The 20,943-nt window shown below is 41.5% G+C and overlaps 1 protein-coding gene, 1 long non-coding RNA gene and 1 pseudogene across 4 annotated transcripts in view; 2 read left to right on the forward strand and 1 right to left on the reverse strand.

Annotated features, from left to right (window-relative positions):
- The window catches only part of ZMYND11 (zinc finger MYND-type containing 11), a 153,375-nt gene that overhangs the window by 93,256 nt on the left and 39,176 nt on the right, over nt 1–20,943 (reverse strand). The window contains exon 2 of one of the 3 annotated variants that reach the window (XM_045004382.1): nt 9,064–9,163. The exons of the other annotated variants lie outside the window; for them this stretch is intronic. The gene's annotated coding sequence lies outside the window, so the exon portion shown is untranslated. The remainder of the gene's footprint in view (nt 1–9,063; nt 9,164–20,943) is intronic. 3 annotated transcript variants of the gene reach the window in all.
- Nucleotides 7,449–7,631, forward strand: LOC123365452 (annotated as a pseudogene).
- Nucleotides 14,480–18,718, forward strand: LOC123363438. The gene is made up of 3 exons (XR_006576755.1): nt 14,480–14,807; nt 16,384–16,493; nt 17,303–18,718. It is a non-coding gene; the product is annotated as an uncharacterized LOC123363438 (long non-coding RNA).

Raw genomic sequence — 20,943 nt, forward strand, 5'->3', positions numbered from 1 at the left:
GCTCCGGTGTCGGGCGTGAGTGGGAGGGGGTGGGACGGCTTACCTGTGGCGCCGGTCCCGGTGTCGGCCCGGGGAGCCAGCCCCGCGGCTGCGACGCCAGTCCCGGTGTCGGCCCGGGGAGTCTGCACACTTAGATAAGCAGAGCTAACCTCAGCATCCTGGGTTACAATAAAGCCTGAGTCCTCAGTCATAAAAGCTGAGGAGACTGTTTTAACTATTTTCACTGCAATCAAGGCAGTTGCAGCAGAACCATTTTATAAATAAACTGTATGCCAAAATCATTGTTATTGTATAAACAAAATAAACATTACTTAATAAGATATATTTGGTATGCAGGGAATTCAGGCACTGTGTATTTTATTGCAAATAAACAGTGACAGTTATACCAAAGGAACTTAGAACAGATCTATTGGCGCAGGCAATTCAGCATTCAGTTTCTTCCAATAGTGTTCAGTATCAGATACTGAAGAGAAAAGTGACTGTCCCTCTTTCCCCCCACTCCAAAAACCCCCAAAATTAAATGTCAACAACCCCAATTCTGCATATGAGAAATTCCTTCCTAACCCCACATTCTCAAGTGATAAAAAAAAATCATGCCATGCTTTGAATCATGAAATGTGGTTACTCTCATCTGTTAGCTTGTGTAGCTGTAAGTGTTACTAATGGTCAAAATTACATAGTTCATTTAAAAATCCAGCCACAATGTTTGTTTCAGTGACCCAGTAGGGAACCGGTTCCTAAGATTTTGGCAGCTCATCACTGACTGTATTACCGCACATCCAGCGGCCCCATCATGGCTCCAGCAAGAAGAAGGAAATTTGAAGCCAGTTTCAAACTGAAAGTTGTAAACTTTGCCAAGGAACATAATAACTGTGCTGCTGCACGTCAATATGGAGTAACAGAAAAGATGGTCCGAGACTGGAAAGCAAATGAAGATGCATTAAAGAGTATGCCAAGGAGTAAGTGTGCATTAAGAAGAGGCACCCCACATTGGTCAGAACTTGAAAAGCACGTAGCAGACATGGTGCATGAGCATCGTCAAAATGGTTATGTAGTGACACGAAACAAAATACGTATGTTTGCACTTCAGTGGGCCAAATCTAACCCAGATCACAGCAAAGGATTTAAGGCCACTGTATCCTGGTGTACTAGGTTCTTGGAAAGGCATAGTCTGGTACTGAGGCAAAAGACCAGAATTGCACAAAAATTACCTGCAGATCTCGACGGCAAAGTAAGTCTTTTCCATCGATATGTAATACAACAGCGCAAGAAACATGGCTATGCGTTAAGTCAGATTGGAAATATGGATGAAACTCCTATGAATTTCGATATGGTTGGAAATAAAACTGTTAATCCAAGAGGTGCAAAAACAGTGTTAATTAAAACAACAGGAAATGAGAAGTCCAGTTTTACAGTGGTACTAGCATGTACAGCTGATGGCGCCAAACTAAGACCAATGATTATTTTTAAAAGAAAAACAATGCCGAAAATCAAGTTCTCTGTTGGAGTTTTTGTACTTGTGAATGAAAAAGGCTGGATGGATGAAGAAGGGGTAAAGCTATGGCTTGATAATGTATGGAGTAGGCGACCAGGTGGTCTTCGTCAAGAACGTAGCCTACTGGTGTGGGATATGTTCAGGGCTCATTTAACTACCAGCACAAAGAAAAGGCTGGCAAGAATAAACACAGATGCGGCAGTTATTCCTGCAGGATTGACATCATTGATACAGCCACTGGATGTGTGCCTAAACAAGTCATTTAAAGATCGCATTCGAGAACAGTGGAATGAGTGGATGGTTAGCGGCGAAAAATCATTCACAAAAGGAGGAAACATGCGTCCGCCACAATTGGATGTTTTGTGTAACTTTGTCATAAAAGCCTGGAATGATATTGATGCAGAAACAGTAATCAAGTCTTTCAAGAAGTGTGGCATATCAAATTCTTTGGATGATATGGAGGACGACTTCTTGTGGCAAGATGAAGGGGAAGCCGAAGCTGAAGCCACACCATCTGATTCGGAATTAGATCCATATGATGACTGTCTTACAAATATACCACAAGATGTCATTGATGAACTTATGATGTCAGATGATGAACATGAGGAGGATTTTGAAGGATTTTAAGTACCGGTAAGTCAAAACCATTTTAATTAAAATTATTTGCCTCGGAAGGGAGGGTAGTCTTATACGGCGAGTATAGGCCAAAACCTATGTTTTTAACTGGAAAATTAGGGGGTCGTCTTATACACCCAGTCGTCTTATACGCCGGAAAATACGGTAAGTCACAAAAAGCTGCATGATTATTTTAAAAACAAACCTGGAACTCTTTCCTGTTTACTCAACTCCACCGGCTGAAGACATTTGCCCAAACTGTTGGGACCGGGCTTCACCTCAAATGGAGAATATTTGAGAAACCAATGAGTGAGTGAAAACAGGTCTATAATGAAAGCTGAAATGCAGCATTAACAGTAGATGCTAAGAAAGCTGAAATAATAGATATATAACTGAAGTTAGAGGCTGCTACAGGAGTTTTTTGTCTAAATGTTACACTGATTCTTGTGTGTGATATTTTGTGTCTAATATAAATATGTATATGATTAGAATTTAATCCTGGATTTTGCCCCTAGATCTGGAATTTCACATCAATTAAGAAATCCATGGGCCTGTATGCAATAGTTTCATTCCTCCATAGAAAATGGGAAGGAATATTCTTGGTTCCTGACTGGTAGAGTTCCCTGAACAAATTGTGATTGGGTGACAAAAGTTTGGAGAATAAGATAAACCTACTATAAGGCAGAAGGCAGCGTAGGTCAGCATGGGTGAAAAGAAGTAGCCAAATTCTCAGATGGCAAAGGAGCTATGCCAATTTGCATAAACCCATAGTAACTTTCTCTCCAGGTAATGTCTCATGCATTTTACCGTAGTTAAGTTGTTAGATGTGAATTTGTTCTTTTGCTAATTGCTTCCATTTGGTTTGGGTTTTTTCACCTATACAAACTCAATAAACTATGTATATTCTACAGTGTCTGGGAGTTTAGAAGGTATTATGTACATCCAGAACAGTACACTCTCTCATGTCTACTATCACCCTTAACAATGTTACACATGAAAATCAAGAGGAGAAATCATGTAGCCCTTGTCTACACGTGAAGAAAGTTAACTAGCTTAACAAAAGGTGTAATTTTAAACCAGTGCAATTCTCTCATGTAGACAGGCTTTAGCCTCCACAGCAACAAAACACCCATATCTAAAATGACAATGCAGCATTGTATTATTTTGAAATAGCTTTTATGTTGTTCAACAGCACTGGGGGTCTGCACATCTTGATTAAAGAAACAACCTCAGCAAAAGACATCTCATCAAAACTAACTCCAGGGCCATTTAGATTTTATAGACAGCTCGTTACCACATATAGAAGACACTTATTCACCACTCCACTTCTGTTAACAGTGGCAACAAAAGAAAGATGCCTCCTTGGTAAATAGGTACCTCCCGTTCACCTTCTTGGCTGTAGTTAGTGCAGATGATTCCTACTGATTCTGCAATTTTCTCTTCAAAACAAAACAAAACAAAAAAAACCAACTGGCTGGGGCAGAGGCATTGGAAAATAAAAGGAGGAAAATATAAATATGAACACTAGTTCTTCCTCCAAAATGTTGCTAAATAAACCCTCTTCCTTCTTAATCATCATTTTTCTCTCTGTACCAGACGTCAGGTGGCTTGTCTGTTCTGTAACACACATACTCTGAACTCTTTGGGGAGGAGACCTCCTTTTTGTTCGGTTTGTACAGCATCTGGCACAATGGAGTCCTGGTCAATGACTGGGGTGCCTGTTATTGCAATAACACACAATGAAATAAACTTTGCTTCTAGACCAGGCAAATAAGCTACAGAGGGAACTTGAACAATCTTAAGTCTTTGGTTAGTATAACTGATACAAAAGATTTTTTCCCTTATAGATAATGTGCTGACATATACAAAATCTCTCTCTTCATGCGGATACAAGTGTGGACACATCATTCCACAGAAAGCCAGGGCTACACAACACAAACAACTATGTGCATTTTTAATTCAAAGTTTCAGGAACGTATGCAAAAAAAGAGGTGCTCTCCAGTAATAATAAAGGTAGGTCATTTGGCATGATGATTTAAGGTGTGAGAGAACCAGAAGTTGATGACTTTTTGTAGACTGAACTTAGCTTTCAGTTTATTTTTTTCCTTTTCTTCTTGTTCTCTAGAATATACATAATTGACTGTATCTTTCAAGTATAAATTATAATTCTGCTGCTAGCAATGGGACTTATATCTCAGATGTTTGTTAGAACTATTATTCCTCTACCAGGCTTTATATTTTATTGAGGAGAGGTAGTTGAATCAGTTTCTGTGGCCTCTCTATAAAACCAAAGACCGCCCAAACATGTTGTAATATTTGTGTTTGTCACAGATGTTCTCTTTGACTTTTCACTCTATTTATTAATACAAACAGAACCTATGAAACTCCTTTTTAAGGTAAAACTGTTTGCATATTGAGTCATTTGAAAGTCGGGTATCTGTCAGGCAGACAAAGCGTACCCTCCTCCAGAAGTCATGCCTTGAGCAATGAGCTGGGAGGGTGGGGGGGGGGGTGGGTGAGCAGGAGGGCAGGGGAAAGGGCTATCTTTTATCAGCATTTAACCCTTTATTTTTCCAAGCATATGGAGTGTTACTGCTGAAAGAGAAAAAATGAGGAGTCCTTGTGGCACCTTAGAGACTAACAAATTTATTTGGGCATAAGCTTTTGTGGGCTAAAACCCACTTATTTGGATGCATGGAGTGAAATATACCGTAAGCAGTATATATATTACAGCACATGAAAAGATGGGAGTTGCCTTACCAAGTGGCGGGGGGTCAGTGCTAACGAGGCCAATTCAATCAAGGTGGAAGTGGCCTATTCTCATCAGGTCACCTACTACAGGTCAGGCCCAACAAAAAAAGCAACAGAACCCCACTAACCTTCAGTTACAGCCCCCAACTAAAACCTCTCCAGCGCATCATCAACGATCTACAACCTATCCTGAAGGACAATCCCTCACTCTCACAGACCTTGGGAGACAAGCCAGTCCTCGCTTACAGACAGCCCCCCAACCTAAAGTCCTCTCTTACTGGTTTTTGAATGTTACCATTCTTGATGTCTGATTTGTGTTCATTTATTCTTTTGCATAGAGACTGTCCGGTATGGCCAATGGGCCACTTCCACCTTGATTGAATTGGCCTCGTTAGCACTGACATCCCCTCCCCCTCAACTTGGAAAGGCAACTTTCAAAATCATCTGAAAAGATTTTCCTCAAACATTCCCCACCAAAATTCACGTCTGAACAGAGATCAAGCACAGAATGCTTCATGCCCAAAGATGAAAGATATGAACATGTGAAAACAGAAATGATGATGAAAACTGATTTGCAATGTTAATAGCATTGACTACCAAGAAAATCATTAAGATAGGTAACAGCTGAATATAATTATGAATCTTCTCTTTTTTTTCATCTTCATTGTGAGAGTTTGTAAATTATATGTGAAAAAATAAAGTTTAAAAAGCAGAAAGATAAACTTATCAAGAGAAACTGTATCAAAAGGCTTTCAGATGATGCAAACACATTGCTACACTGAGCTCTCCACCACTTCTACTGATAGCAGCTTCTTGTCAAACCAGGGTAGCAATCCACCTCCAGCAAACTCTGTCTCAGTCCTTGCTTGTGCCATAGAATTCCTCACCCCACAACTTGTCAAGAGACGACAGGCAGGAATTGGGAAGCACTGTGTCAATTTGCCTTCCAGACACTCTAGGAGTAGCTGGATGCCATGGGGGAGGTTGAGGACTGGGTTTATTTTTCTGGCATGGATTTTTTTCCTGGTGCAGTAAACGTACTGTTCAATTTGTGTGGTTGTCACTTTCACAGAGTTTGGTTTTGGTAGTGTCCTCTGGTGCTGTGGCACACTTTCTCTGAGGTGAAATTTGCTGACATGTGACTAATGTTAAGATTTTTGTCGCAGTTATTTTTAGTAAAAGTCACGGAGGTGTTGCGGGCAATAAACAAAAATTCACAGGAGCCCATGACTTTTACTAAAAATAACTGGGAGCAGGGTTGAGGGAGCAATGACAGCTGGAGCTCCACTGCCATAGCCACATGTGTTTGGGGGTGGAGGCGGGAACGCACAGCCCTGGCCGCAGAAGTCAAGGAATCTGTGAACTTCTCTGACTACATAGTATCCTTACCCATGACCATAAACTCCAGGGTTAAGCCACTTTTGCTCTCCTGCAACACCACACTCTGCTTTCCCATGGGCAGGTGCTACTCAGAGTTGTTCCTTCTAGCACTACTGTCATACATCTGATAACAGTGTAGAGAGGTCCTATAGGGAAGGAGGAAGTTTACTCCCTGCAAACCCCAAGAACACTTCCAGATATAATTATCCAGGGCTGCAAGGTGTTACAGGTGTCTATCTAGCCATTCACCATACTGGATTCCACTCCTAGACTCACAGACTTTATCCACTTGCAGGCATAGACGGAAGATATATATGGTAATTTTGCCTTAGCAATGGGATTCCATTCTCAGATATTTGAGAACTCTCCTCTGCTAGCCTGTATCTTTTTTTTTTTCTTCCTCCCTCAGATCTGCACATGGCTGAACAGGGGCAGAGCTCTGACACAGAGATTCAACTAGTCTCACCCTGCATAGCTGGTTTCCTGCACTGTCAGCTTCTAAGGCCTGGTCTACACTAGAAGGGGAGGGGGGGGCATCGATCTAAGTTATGCAACTTCAGCTACGGTGAGTCGACTGCTGCCGCTCCCCCGTCAACTCTGCCTGCGCCTCTCACGGCGGTGGAGTATAGGAGTCGACGGGAGAGTGCTCAGGGGTCAATTTATTGCGTCTAGACTAGACGCGATAAAACAAACCCTGCTCTATCTATCGCTGTCCGCCGATCCGGCGGGTAGTATAGACACCCTGAGAAAGTACAGGGTCTGACTGAACAGTGTGCCATTTCTGTGATCACAAACAAAACTTAAAGCCTGGCTAAACCTACTAATTAGGTTAGTTTGATACAAACTTCTGAAAATGTCCTTCACGAGGAACTCAGACCATGCAGCTTGGACTTCACAGAAATCGTCACTACATAATCCAAGGAAAATCAACTTTAAGAGCATATTACTGGAGTATAATTAATGAAGTAGTAGAGAGACTCGCCCATCTGTTGCTAGGTGGAGTGGGATTGAAAGCTCCCAGATGGAACAAATTTAGTTTGATCTCTTGTAGCACTCTCATTTGGGCTTCTTTGGAGCAGCAAAAGTCTCTGCAGAAGTTAGGCTTGTAGCCCAACCTCTATGATATTTTCTAGAAAGATTGCCATGATTCTGCCAAACGCAAGGCCATGTTGGCTGACACATTTCTCTTTAGAGAGACAAGCTGGGTGAGCAAGTGTAGTGGCAGTATCATAGCCAATGAGGTTAATCTGAGATGTGATTATTGCTAGTTGAAATCTCTTATTGAACCCACTTCTGTTGGTGAGAGATCTGGATAGGAGCTCTGGGTAAGTTTAAAGAACAAGGAGTACTTGTGACACCTTAGAGACTAACAAATTTATTTGGGCATAAGTTTTCATAACCCACTTCATCAGATGCATGCAGTGGAAAATACAGTACGAAGATATATATACACAGAGAACATGAAAAAATGGGTGTTGACAAACCAACTCTAACAAGACTAATCAACTAAGGTGGGCTATTATCAGCAGGAGGGGGGAAAAAAAACCTTTGTAGTGATAATCAGCATGGCCCATTTCAAACAGTTGACAAGAAGGTGTGAATAACAGTAGGAGAAAAATTAGCATAGGGAAATAGTTTTTACTTTAAAAAAAACAGGAGTACTTGTGGCACCTTAAAGACTAACAAATTTATTTTAGCATGAGCTTTCGTGAGAAGTGAGCTTTAGCTCACGAAAGCTCATGCTAAAATAAATTTGTTAGTCTTTAAGGTGCCACAAGTACTGTTTTTTTTGCGGATACAGACTAACACGGCTGCTACTCTGAAACCAGTTTTTACTTTGTTAGCTTGTCTCTCACCAACAGAAGTTGGTCCAATAATTGATATTTCCTCACCCACCTTGTATTCTAATATCCAGGGACCAATATGGTTACAACAACACGGCAAACTTTTCTGTTTAGGCATATTTTTGTCTTCAAGATTATTTTCATCAGTGGAAAGAGTGCCCTCAAAGCATTGGTTTGAAAGCTGGCATTTTATGGAGCTTTCTGGGTGTTCTTAGAGAAGCTGGTAACTACTTCGGTGGTTGACTCTAAATTTTGATCACTCATATCATATTTATTTGGGGGAAAAATGCTAGGGTTAAAGTTGTCTTTCCACCCTTAACCAATCTGTGTCTTTCCTTTCTGCATCTGGTCTCTTGTCTCCTTCTGGTTCAGGGTGATGATGCATGCAATAATCTGCATCACTGGAGCTCCTACACTGAACTACTTAGTTGCAGTGTGTGATGTTGAGTGTGAAGATACTAGTCTATTTCACTCAGCCTCAGAGGCTGTACCTGAAACACTTCAGCCCAGGAGTCTAGCATTACAAGTTCCTCTTCACTTTCATAGGATGGTCAGCAGAAAAAGTGGGGAAAGGGAGGAATAGGTTTAACTTGCTATTCGCTGAATGTGCATCCTCAGCATGTGGCCAGGCAACAGATGTTCATTCCTGGATCTGTATAAAACTTCTTACTTTACCATTGCACTTGTAGTTCTGTTTTGCTATTCCATAACCTGATAAAAGAGACTGTGATTCTGGAAAGCTGGCCTTTGTTTCTCCAAGTCTCCCTTACAACTTACTTTTTAATTTGACCACTCTTTTAATCTCATTATTTTTACACACAGCTAAGTCAATTCTATTACTCAACAAAATTAAGTGCAAATTTAAAAAGATTTCACTTCTAATTATATCTACTATCTGGTGTTCCTTTACCAAGTGTAAGTCCCTTTTTTATTTATTATACATTGGGATTCATTTTAAAACGATTTAATATACCCAACTCATTTTTACTTGTTTTCTATTTGTGCTTCCATAGTTGTCACTTCAGTGCTTCAGTTAATATAAGACTTAACTCTTTTTTTCTGATATCTTGAGGATGATCTGAAACAGATAAAATGTGAATGGAAAAGTTTCCTTGTCCTTTAAAAAGAAAGTTATTTCAATGATAGTTAAGGGTCTCACACCTCACAGCATTTGATGCTAACATCCCATCACATCAACACCTCCATACCCTATAATATGACCAATCTTGCTCTGAAATTGGGGACCTGAAGAGTCTGTGTGAAAATTTGGGAATTTCACCAATTTTGTTTCCTTGGAAGTAGGATTGGGCCCTCAAGTATTAGTGCTGTCATCTGCTGCAGGAAAAAGTGCAGATACTGAACTCAGGATTTGGCAAGGAAAGGAAGGTTGAAGTAATGTTTTAAATTTTTACATGCACAATTCTGTTCATGAGTGGGAGATAATTCAGCATTGCTTTTTGTTTGTTTGAGTGGGAGATAATTCAACATTGCTTTTTGTTTGTTGTTTTGTTAGTCTGTTTGTTTAAAACAGTCTGCCATTCTCCTTTAAAAGATGAGATTTCCCATCTAAGTTATTGTGGGTTTAATTCTTCACTAAACTGCAGTAAATCCCCTTTTGGCAAAGCTTCTAGAGCAGTATCTGCACTAGACTGTTGCTTCCACTGGTGCAGCTTATCTAGCGGGTGCTATTGTGGACTTCACTAGGGTTTCCAATCACAGGCATTTTAACTCAGAGCAAGTCTAAATGGCATGGTTGTTAAAACAATGGCAGCAATGAGAGTTCTATCTTAGTGCTCCCACCATTGCAACCTCCAGTGGAACTGCTCTCATGGGAAACTTGAATGGCTAGAGTAGACAGGCCTAATTGTTCATTTGCTGCTGTGAGCCCAGCTGCAAAATGCATGTTCAGCAATAGATGTGGAAGCAACAGAAGAGCTAAAATCCAGTGAATCTACATTTAGCTTATAGCCAGCGGACCATCTAGCTAGGGACAGAGATAATGCCACAAGAGGACAAAAAATGCTTTGGCAGTTAAAGATGCATTTTCTTTCCTCTTAGATATTTTTGTCAGTTTTGTGTGTTTCCTGTTTTGTATTCCACTTATACATTTAATATTAGAGGCCTGTACATCACTGCATTCTGAACTTTGTACTTTTCACCTATTTAATACAGTCAAGGCTGATTAACAAATCTCACACACACGCCCCACCTCCCTCAGCAAATCTGGCAAATATATAAGTAACTGTAGGCATCCTTTACTAGAGGGGCCTTTGAACTTAATTGGGAGTGCTCCAGTTGGGAAGATCCTGAGTGCTGCAATCCAGCCTTCAAGACTACAATGCCCATGATGCCTTGAGGAACAGAGAGAGAAACTTCCTTTCCTGGGGAGTTCAGGGAGAGGAGCTGAGACTGCTTTTGTGGAGCTCTGCCCATACCAAAAGCAGCTACAAGGAAGCCAGAAGCTGCTACTGAGAGCCTGCTGGGGCTTGGATTAAGCAGGGAGCCTCAGAGGCTGTTGATGGGCTTCACTGGAGTCAGGGAAATTACTCTGTTCAGAACTGACTGAAGAAGGCCTGCAGTGCAGGCAGCGTGAGTAACCACTGCTTTTGCTATTTGGGAAAGTGCTTGCAAAAGGAAAGGGGACAGCAAAGAGACTTCAAAGGGTTTTCTGAGTCTGCAAAGCGGTAGAGTAGTCTTGTCGTCTAACCAAACCCAGAGTTGCTGACATCTGGTTAAAACAATTCTAATCTTCAGAGCAGGTGTGCATCTTGGAATGATCCCAAATTAGAAATGTTCTGCCTTTTGTTACCTTGGCTGGACTGATTCACTGGACCAACAGAGTGCTGTCCCCAGCTTCAAGATCTTCAAGCATGCCCATGAAAGCGTTTAGAACTCTGAAATCCAGAGGAGTGTACACTCAGGGGTGGGATAAATGGTGACAGTGTAAATGCAAGTTATATAAGTTTCATTTACTACTGTAAATTGCATTTTTTAATTGATTTGGGCCTCAATTGGAGTATTGTATCCAGTTCTGGGTGCCATATTTCAGGAAAAATGTGGACAAATTGGAGAAAGTCCAGGAAAGAGCAACAAAAATAATTAAAGGTCTAGAAAACATGACCTATGAGGGAAGATTGAAAAAAAGTGTTTATTTAGTCTGGAGAAGAGAAGACTGAGAGGGGACATGATAACAGTTTCAAGTACATAAAAGGTTGTTACAAGGAGGAGGGAGAAAAAATGTTCTCAACCTGTGAGGACAAGAAGCAATGGGCTTAAACTGTAACAAGGGCAGTTTAGGTTGGACATTAGGAAAAATTTCCTGTCAGGGTGGTTAAGCACTGGAATAAATTGCCTAGGGAGGTTGTGGAATCTACATTATTGGAGATTTTTAAGAGTAGCTTTGACAAATATCTGCCAGGGATGGTCTGGATAATACTTAGTCCTGCCATGTGTGCAGGGAACTAGACAAGATGATCTCTCAAGGTCCCATCCAAGTTCTAATAATATGTGGTGCTACCAGTTCCACCTATAATCAAATAATAATAATTAATAACAGAAGGTGGAATTAGACCCTAAAAAGTAAAAGATGCCAGGAAAAAAATGTGGCTGACAGAAGTTAGCCAGCCAGTTCGGAGTAGGAAGCCGTGATTTGCCCCAGAGGATGCTGGGAAGACTGAAAATCTGGTTTTCAAAGGCAGGAACATAGTAGGAGGCACACACCATAAGTGTGATTTTCAAATCTTTCCATTTAATTGTTTGTGTAGCAACGTTTCCTTATAGCTAGAGACAGGAAATTGTGCAATATACAAATTTCCTTTAAAAAGACAGCTTTGCTTTCTCTTCCTGTTCACCTCTAAAATGTTCTGATTAGTGTCTCTCATAAGGTGCATGTTTGTTGGATTTTTTTTAATTGGGGCAGGATTGCTTGTTTTTAAATAAAGGCATGGTGTAACTACTGGAATAAGCACATTTTCTTCTAAAGTGATGTGTTACAAAAACAGCATGTTAAGTTACTAAAGAACAAGAAATAATACTGAGAGATAAGCTGATATTATTTCCTGAAAACATGACAGTGGAGGGTTTCATAAACATCATCCCCCAAAAACTCAATATACCTCTTTCTTAACTGTACAATGTTGCTAAAATTAATATTATATTGTTCTAATGCAGTAGCAATGATGTATTTGAGGCTGAGATGGACATCGCATTTGAAATCCTGAAGGCTGAGATTGTAGCAGAAACCCTATTGAGGTTAGGAGCTCAACAGTTTTGTAAAAGAAGTCAGAGCCAAGGTTTTAAGAGCTCCATGGGAACTCTGAGCTATGGGTATCTAAAAAGGAAGAAGAATGAGTAGGGGTCAGGATCCATGCAGACTTTACCACCATGTAAGTTATAAAATACACACACACACACACTACTACTGCCACTACTGACTGTAAGGGCATGCTTTTTCTTTCTTATAAGCTCACTAAATAGCCATCCTGATGTAGAGAATCCTGGTTTCTGTCAGAACAGAACAAATTAAAAACTCCATTGCAGGTGGAGCCCTGCACCTAGAGCAGAGTTTATGCATACTGCAGGATCAAGGTAAAAGTTAATCCCATTCTTTATCTTTGTGCACTTGAACAGTTTTACATATTCAAGTTTTTCTAATTTTTATTTAAATTTACTAGAACTTGCATATTCAGTTAGACCCTCATTCTGCTGCCATTGAAATAAACAGCAGAACTATATTTTACTTCAGTTGTGCAGGATCAGGGCCATAGTTAAAGGTAGTAATTGGAGATATACCAATCTCCTAGAACTGGAAGGGACCTTGAAAGGTCATTGAGTCCAGCCCCCTGTCTTCACTAGCAGGACCAATTTTTGCCCCAGATCCCTAAGCGGCCCCCTCAAGGATTGAACTCACAACCCTGGGTTTAGCAGACCAATGCTCAAACCACTGAGCTATCCCTTCACCCTATGTTATGGCTCACATAGTCCTACTTTCAGTGACTTGTAACGTTCCAAACCCCTAAATACTTCAATACTTTAGGGCTGGAAATTCTCATGCATGTTCTCAGCCAAAACCTGAACACCTCTGGAAAAACTGAAGAAACCTAACTTGTTCCACTTGTTTAAAGTAGTTGGAAGTCAAGAAAATGCAGGAGCACTATTGCTGAATGATGTTGAAATAATTTTAAAAATTATTGTAAACAGAAGCAATATCGTGTATATTTTTCAATTAAAAGCACACAGGGAAATTTAAACACAAAAATCTTGTAATGCATAATTGCAGTCAAGAATTTACCCACACAGGAGTCAGAAAATTCCAAGTTAGGTTGCACATAGGAAGGTTAATTCACTCTGCAGTATAAAGGATTATATCAAATAGCTCTAACTATTCAAAGGATATGTAAAATGGCTGAATTAGGGATAACCTGTGAATGGTCTGATGTTCAAAGTCTCAACTTGAATGCTGCATATTTTTTCAACTATATTTTCTTAATTGTTTGTGTTTTGAAATTCGTTGTAATTAAATCTAAGGAAAAACACCAATCCCCTTTCTTGGCCAACAGCAAAAATGAAACTGCACAAATTTAAATTTTGAAGCATTTTCACTGGTACTTTATTGGCGGTAGCTTCTATTTGGTCAAGAGGTAAGGGGTAAAATTTTCAAAGCCCCCTAACTGAGTTAGGAGCCTAGGTCTCATTGAAAGTCAATGGAACTTAGTCTCCTAAGTCATTTCTAGGCATGTCTGAAATTCTACCTGAGGCTAATAGTGGCTATGTTTATAATTAATGGATAATTCTTTTACCCATTAATTTGTGCACTTTGTAGGCTTCATACTATTTGCATCACTACTAGAACTGTAATTTCACCTTCTCAACTTCCTCTGGAGACAGCTCATGAAATCAGTTTGGTGACTCCAGTCTGACTTATATAAAGCACCCCCTGAGACTAACTCCAAGACAGTTTAAGAATGGCAATACAAGAAAACCCTTAAAATTGATGCCATACATTTAACAATTTAAAAGAAACATCCTCTTTTATTCATAAGAGTTCCATCAATTTGGCCTTGTATTTTATGGAACACATACAAACCGTGCAAAATGGAAGGAAAAGTAAACAAGAAAAAAGTGCTGAGAACACAGCTTGTACAACCTTCCTGCCAAAAGAAACTAGATCTGTAACTATATTACATGACTGAGTGAGCAGTCCACAAGGAGCTGTTCTGTTTATATACAATGCTCCAGTCTATGCCATTCAAGGACTCCTCACTGGAGAGGGTGAGGGGAATGTACTTTAAAACCTCTAGAATTAATCTGATATCATAAATCAAACCCACAGCCTTGGAAGCCTTCTTTGTCCTGTCCTGTAATTTATTTAGCAAAAATAAGTTACTCTACCCGCCAAAACTTGTTATTCTTCCCTAATAAATCCAGACAGTTTTTTGATCTTTAGGCTCAAATATAAATTACTTCACACTGTAATTTCTTTGAGATGTGCCCCCATGGGTGCTCCACTTCAGGTGTGAGCGTGCCCCCTGCACCTTCGATCAGAGATTTTCATTAGCCGTGCTTGTTCAGCCTGTGCCCTGCACCAAGGCTGTATCAGTTTGCACAGGCAAACTGCCCTCAGTTCCTTCTGTACCACCAAGTCTCAGAAGGAAACTCCGAAACAGAAGGGACGGAGGGTCGATAGTGGAGCACATCTCTAAGAACTACAGTTAATGCACAAGGTGAGTAAACTCTCTTTCTTCTTCGAGTAGTGTACTTATGGGTGCTCCAGTTGAGGTGACTCCTGAGCAGTATCCCCATAGGGAGGAGGGAGCTTCAGAATCGAGTCCAGAACTGAGAACTGAAGAATTGCATTGCCAACTACCATATAGGAGCTAGAGGCCTCAACTAGCGCGTAGTGTCAGGAGAAGATATGTATTGAGAACCATGTAGCAGCTCTGTAGATTTCAGATATGGGACATTCTTAATTAGAGCTATAAATGTAGACTGTGACCTTGTAGAGTGAGCTGACCCTCCAGAAGTGGGTGGAATGTGGGCAGCACTGTCAAGCAATAACACATCCAGGAACCCATTTTGATAGTCTTTGGGTAGAAACAGCAGAACCTTTAGATCAATCTGTAATGAAATGAATAGTCTAGGACAGGGTTTCTCAACCTGTCAGTCAGGACCCAAAATTGGGTCACTAGAATGTTTCAAAGGGTCGAGTAGCAGCTTCTGTGGCTCCTATCCCACAGGCCTGACTGGGCTTGCCTCCCTGCTCTAGGCACTGTAACCTCTGGGATCCCAGCACCACTCAGGTTTGGCCCAGACGTCATGATGATGGGAGTCCGGGTAGGCCAAATCTGAGTGAGTGGCACTGCAGCCAGGTAACAACTCCACTCACACAGATTTGGTCTAGTCGGGAGGCAAGGCCAAACTTGAGTGGTGCTGCAACCCTGGATGTTGCAACAGTGAAAGCCAAGCCTAGCCAAGCACAGGAGTTGCAGCAGCTGCCACTGTGGGGTAAGTTCCGAGAAGGACCTGACCAAAACCACCTCTGGGCTTTCAGGCACAGACTATTTACTGGGTCACAACAGGCCATAAACATTTACAAATGGATCCTGAGCCCCAAAAAGTTGAGAACTACTGGTCTAGGAGATTTCCAAAATTAGTCTATCTAGGTAGAAGGCCAACTCCCTCCTAACATCTAGAGTAGGGAAAGCAGTCGCCAGACTACAATTATGTTTGGGAAAGAAAAATGGTAAGTAAATATCTGAGTCAAATGAAACTCAGAGGAAGTTTAGGAAGGAACTTTGGGGCTGGCTGTAAGGAAACCATGTCCTTGTAGAAACAAGAGTCTGCCACTAAGGCCCCAATTTCTTTGATTCTGTTGGATGATGTAATAGTCACTAAGAAGGCTGTTTTTCAAATTCAGTAAGGAGCAGGTCACCATCGGTTCTAAAGGAGGTTTTATGAGACTTTTAAGAACTAAATTACGGTTCCCAACCAATATGGGGACTTTAAATGTGAGAAAAGATTTCTCAGAACTTTCATGAGAACACTCACAACTCATAGCTGTAGGGAGAGAAAACAGCAAGAATCCCTCAATTGTAGTATGGAAAGCTATTATGGCAGCCAAATGCACCTTAAAAGTACTGACAGTCCTGTTTTCTTTAGTTGTAGCATGTAATCCAGAACAAGCTGCAGCGAGGCAGATTCAGGAACAACTTTTTGGAGTTTGCACCAGTGACTAAATCTTCTCCACTTCTGAGGTAGAAGTTTGCCTACTATTTAGTAATATCTGTTATGCCTCTGCAGAACAAGCAGACTCTAATCCCATGAACCATGGAGGAGTCCCACCTTGAGGCAGAGAATTCTCAGATTGGGATGCAGCAGTTGATCGCTGGACAAAGAGCTAAGTGAAACAAGTAAGGAAACCATGCCTGCTTTGACCATGATGGTGCTATTAGGATAACTCTGGCCTTACCATGTCTGATTTTGTTCACTGCTGTGATGGTCAGAAGCATCAGAGGAAATGTGTAAAACAGCTTCTTCAGCCAAGGGAGAAGGGCATCCCATAAGGAATTGTGACCTAAACCCCTTCTTGAATAGACCAGATGGCATTTTTTGTTTGTAGCTGTGGCAGAGAGGTCCATTTATGGAAATCCCCTAGTTTGAAATATGCCAACAAGAATTTGGAAGTCCAAATCCCTTTAGTACTCCAGGGAAAGACATCTCCTGAGAGCATCAGCTGTGACATTTTGCCTTCCCGGAAGATACATAAGAACTTCAGCAGTGTAATTTTTTATGCACCAGTTCCAGAACATTATTGCTTCAGCACAGAGGGAAGGGGAGTTCACTCCTCCTTGCCAATAGATATAAAACATCTAGACCACAATACGGCAGGGACTGGCGACCTTCGGCACACCAGGGCTGGTTTGTTTACCTGCTGCATCCGCAGGTTCGGCTGATCGCAGCTCCCACTGGCCGCGGTTCACCACTCCAGGCCAATGGGGGCAGTGGGAAGTGGCGGCCAGCACATCCCTTGGCCCGCGCTGCTTCCCGCTGCCCCGTGACTTCCACAACCTCCATGACCAAATCATAGCCTTAGTTATGTGTAATGCAATTGTTTGTGTAACTATTTCACCTATCATACCTGAAATGAAAAATCTAACTGAAATAAAAAGCTTTTAAAGCCAAGATATAGAAATAAAATACACTTCCTTACATATTTCAGAAGAAACTGTCTATCAAGGCAAGTCCAGTTAAACTAAGGCACCATCTAGAACTCATGTACACAAGGGAAACCATGAGTTCTCCTCTTCCTGACCAATGCCAGTATCACCACCAAAAGACTTGAAAAGCTGAAGGTCAACATAATGCAAAAGCAGTAGATTTGACATAATGGAATACGAAATCCAGCATCCCTAACCCTGGCAGTAGCAGGTATCTGATGCTACAGAAGAACACATCACACCAACACCTACCCAATAACAAACATCACTAATTGCACAAAGCTTGCAGGAGATGGGGGTGTGCTCAGGCTTCCTTCCAGATGTGATATAAACCAGCTTATTTTCTAAATAATGAGATTTGATTACCCTTCTCTTAGCATGCCTACGTGCAAATTCTAGGTCATTCAATTACTGAGCCCTTTAAAAATATCCAGCCACTGTATTTGACTGAATAACCTCCACTAACAGAGAATTCCACCAGCTGAGTGCATGCTGGTTGAAGAAATATTTGTATCTGTTCTAAAGTTACAGGTCATTCATTCTATCTAGTGACTCCTTGTTCTTGTTTAATGAGGTGGGGGTGGAGGCAGACTCAATCATTCTCATCATTCCTTTGTATTTTTGAATATCTCAATGCAGACATCTCCTGCCTTTTTCCTTTCCAGGCTGAATAATCCTATTTTTTCAGTTATATCATAAACAAGTCAGATCATATCTCTAATCCTCTGTTTCCCTTCTGTGCATCATTTTATAGTCCCTGTGGCCAACACCACTGCTAACTCTCATCTTTTCTTTGGTTTTTCATTTTCTCCCACTAAAGTAATATGAGCTACTGAGACACACCTTTGTCTATGCCCTTTAACTAAGATTGAATAGGAAGGTGTAGGGTCCAGAAACTCTTTACCCTTCATCTCCTCTCTTTAGAAGTTATGGACAGGGGGTGACTGAATATTGCAGCACCTAACTTTTAGGCCCAGAGCATTGCACAACCTCTTATTAGGCACCAGGCTCCCCATACAATGCATAAGGAGAATTAGGAGATTAAAAAGGGATTCACAAAAAACAGCATACTGAGCCAGGAGCCACCTAAACTCTCCTCAGGAAATGATTAGGATGGAGGTGTGTCTTGTTAGGCAAAAGTTAAAAATTAGCTAACAGCTAAAACAAAAACCGCAGAACAAGCAGGAATGCTTCAGTAGCATTAAGTAGCAAGGACACTAACAACTGTAATCAATTAATAAGCTTATATGGTCAATGCCTGCCCAGTAACTCAGCTCTTAGAACAGAACAAACCCTCTCTTCACAGCCCACTGAATATCTGTAGGCACTCATCCCTAACCCACCACCCCACCCCACCCCGCCTCCTTCCCCTGCAAGGTTGTCATAAACATTTAATGCAATTAAAATGATCTTTATAATGTCTGTCTCTGTATGTACAAATAAATTAATAAAAAATGTATATAACTGGTCACTATGGCACCATATTTTTAAAGCTGCTTGTCAGTCTTCCCGGTACTGTAAATAAACCCCCTTCAGTATTGTCTGTGCTTGCCTAATTCTTAGGGAAAAAAATATTTTTGCCTAACAGTCTTAAGCCCCACCCCTCAAAGGAAGTCAGGTACCTAAGTACGTGCACGAGAGCGAGAATGATTTTATATCCCAGTGGTTAGGGCACTCAAGTGGGAAGTGGCAGACCTGGATTCAAGTTCCTGTTCTGCTAGCTATGGATCAGGGATTTGAACCCAGGTCTCCCACATCCTGAGGGAGTGCTCTAACCTGTGTATTACCGGTAAAAGAAATGCATGTCCTCTGCCAGCATCTTTTGTGTGGGTTTAGGCATCTGTTGAGCAATGTCTAACAAATTGGGCCCTCAAGGCAAGCTAAGTGGGGGAAGGCCTAGTCTGAGAGTCTCACTGGTGCTCAGGTGCAAATTAGGCATAGAGCAGCAAGCATACAGCGTCAGTGCTTAGGCAGCTGTGTACAGGCCCAGCCAAAATTTAGGAGCCTCAGGGACTTTAACAATAGAAAATTAAGGATTTTAGACACCTTCAAGACTATAGGAAGATCAGTGGTGGTTCTGCAAATGCCAGAGCCAACAAAATGTTAGGCTTAGGGCTTGTCTACGCTACACAGCTTTTAGTGACAAGGCTGTGTCGACGCGGCCTTGTCGCTAAAAGTTAGCGTGTGTAAATGCTCTCTGTCGGTATTTTGTCAGCACTTTTGCAGACAAAATACTTCCTGCCAACAAAGCCGCATTCACATTGCTTTAAGTACCCGTGAAAGACAAAAGTTTTGTTGACAATGTCGCAGTATAGACAAGCCCTTAGATACCTAAATATGGGTTTCTCTCTCCTCTTTGAGGACATCTATGTGAAATTACCCACACAACAGTGATCTTAATAAAAACAAGATTTATTAAAACAGAGAGAAAACTGGAAGAAAAAAACTTTTGCTTAACATACTAGATTTACACTTCTCATACACTAAACTAGATAAGACATTTTCAGCTTAGCTACTGATAAAAAAGGAAAGCGAATAAGCTTGTATCCCTTAAAACCAATATCCCCTCTGACAAATCTGGTCAGCCTGTCAGTATTGCTTGCTGCCTAGAGACCAATAACCCCTCTTTTGTTCCCCACAGACACCCTTAAATCCCATCCCCAGTTTTCCCAAACACTGTTCTAAAGACAAAAAGACTGAGTAGGCTTTGGTAGATAGTTTAGTCTCCACCTCCCAGGAGATTGTCCTCTGAAGAAGAAAAACACTTAATGAAGATTAATGGCTGCCCTTCTACAGCTTAATGAACTAGCTCAGACACTGCCTTTCATTGACCACCGTGGCTGGCTGCACCCAATTTCGGCCAGGTCTCTTGATAAACCCCTCAAGCATTTTTTTCCCCTCTTGTCATGAGCTAAGTGTTATAGACCCTCTGTCATAAAGCTATCTCTTATGATGATGAGTGAAAAACAGCTAAAAAATGGTTCTCAAATTGACAGGTCACTCTTTCTTTTTGCCTTTTGTGGTTTTAGGTCTAGTCCACACAGTTTTTACCTGTATAACTATGTTGGTCAGAGGCAATGTTGTACTGACATAGTTATACCAGTACAGTAACTCCTCACTTAAAGTCGTCCCGGTTAACATTGTTTTGTTGTTACATTGCTGATCAATTAGAGAACATGCTCGTTTAAAGTTGTGCAATGCTCCCTTATAACGTTGTTTGGCAGCTTTGTCCACTGCTTTCAGAAAGAGCAGCCCATTCGAGCTAGCTGGTGGGGGTTTGGAACCAGGGTGGACCGGCAGCCCCGCATCAGCTCCCCGCTTCTCTAAGTTCCCTGTGTGGTAGCCGCCCAGCAGGCTGTCAATTGCTGGGCAGTTCAGCTGTCCCTACTCCCAGTACTGCTCCTGCCCTCTGCCTTGGAGCTGGTCCCAGGAGCCTCCTGCTTGCTGTGTGGGGGCAGAGGGGGCAAAGGGGGGTTAATGTCAGGGTGTCCCCCTCCCCCCTGCTCCTGCCCTCTGCTTACCCCATCTCCATAGAGCACGGGGGCGGGGACACGACAGGACTCAGGACAGAGGGAGCTTGCTGGCAGAGACTGCTGAACTTGCTGATCTACTTCAAAAGGCAATGTACTTAGAGTGGGGTCAG

The sequence above is a fragment of the Mauremys mutica genome, chromosome 2 (genome assembly GCF_020497125.1).
Source record: "Mauremys mutica isolate MM-2020 ecotype Southern chromosome 2, ASM2049712v1, whole genome shotgun sequence".
NCBI classification, from domain to species: domain Eukaryota; kingdom Metazoa; phylum Chordata; order Testudines; family Geoemydidae; genus Mauremys; species Mauremys mutica.